General features: G+C 43.2%; 1 protein-coding gene across 1 annotated transcript in view; it reads right to left on the bottom strand.

The window, feature by feature from the left end:
• Positions 1–1420, bottom strand: part of LOC104618406 (angiopoietin-1-like) — a gene marked incomplete at its 3' end in the record, with an annotated part of 35969 nt that overhangs the window by 29852 nt on the left and 4697 nt on the right. The gene's annotated exons all lie outside the window — the stretch shown is intronic.

The raw sequence follows: 1420 nt of genomic DNA on the forward strand, positions 1-1420 counted from the left end.
CTGTCCCAGCCAGTTCCAGTCGGCTCCAACAGACCCACCACAGGGCACAGCTGAGCCCATCAGCCAAGGTGGTTGTACCTACAGGAAAACATATTTCAGAAAGTGTAAAAACACCACAGGACAATATGAAGAGTGAGGGGGAAAAAGTGAGAGAAACGATGCTGCAGACATCAAGGTCAGAGAAGAAGGATGGTAGGAGGCACCGGAGCAGAGATTCCCCTGCAGCCTGTAGGAGGCACTGGAGCAGAGATTCCCCTGCAGCCTGTGAGAGACTGTGGTGGAGCACGTATTTCCTGTGGAGGACCCCACACTGAAGCAGGTGGAGATGTCCAGAAGGAAACTGCAGCCTGTGGAGAGCCCACACTAGAGCAATCTTATCCTGAAGGACTGCAGCCTACGGCAAAGAGCCACACTGGAGAGGAGAAAGAGCATGAGGAAAGAGAGGCAAAGTGTTGTGAACTGACCACAACCCCCATTCCTCATGACCCTGCAGTGCTCGGGTGGGGAGGTAGAAGAGTCAGGAGTGAAGTTAAGCCTGGGAAGAAGAGGAGATAGCAGGGAAAGGTCTTTTTGGTTTTGTTTTTCTCTCTCACTATCCTATGTTGTTATTAATTGCCAATAAATAAGCTGTTTTGCCCATGACAGTAACTGGTAAGAGATCTCCTTCTCTTTATATCAACCACAAGCTTTTTCATCATATTTTCTCCCTCTGTCCTGTTGATGAGGGGGATTGAGAGAGCAGCTGGGTGACTGGCAGCCAGACAAGGTCAACCCACCACCTCACTCTGTGAGATACCCAGAGAGGTGTCTTTGTGTAGCACAGACAGGGACAACACTGGAAATTCTTGACTCTCACTTCACTGCTTAAAAAGTTATGTGCTACTAAACAGATTTTTATTCAGTTTCAACATAAAACCCAAATGCTTATCTCTTACATATGCTTTAAATGGAACATGGCTCCAAATATACTGTATACAGTTGAGTCCAAAAGGAGATAGAGATCCTTCCATATGTTAGATCTTTGTATCCATTAAAATTAGAAAGATGAACAACTGAAGATTTTCTGTTTCTTATGCACTTTAAGGCACTTGATAATCTCATACTTTATTATTAATATTTTTCTACTTGAAAATGCTCATACAAGTTATCCCTATGCTTTCCAGTAGCGGGAACTGTGGTCATCTGACTAAATTGCCATGAAGCAAACTGACATGTAAATTTACAATGCACATGAAAAGTGGTAAAAATCAACTTTCATTTATCATACAGGAGCTAACACACACAGTGTAAGTTCACACCCTAGCTCTTTTAGCCATTTTATAAATATTTCCTATACTTCCCATTTACCATATTTGCTTCTTCCATTTCATCAGTTGCTTGGAAAAAAGTATGCACAGACCACTTTGTGATGAAGAGGGAA

This window comes from Phaethon lepturus, unplaced genomic scaffold (assembly GCF_000687285.1).
Source record: "Phaethon lepturus isolate BGI_N335 unplaced genomic scaffold, ASM68728v1 scaffold3703, whole genome shotgun sequence".
Taxonomy (NCBI): Eukaryota; Metazoa; Chordata; class Aves; order Phaethontiformes; family Phaethontidae; genus Phaethon; species Phaethon lepturus.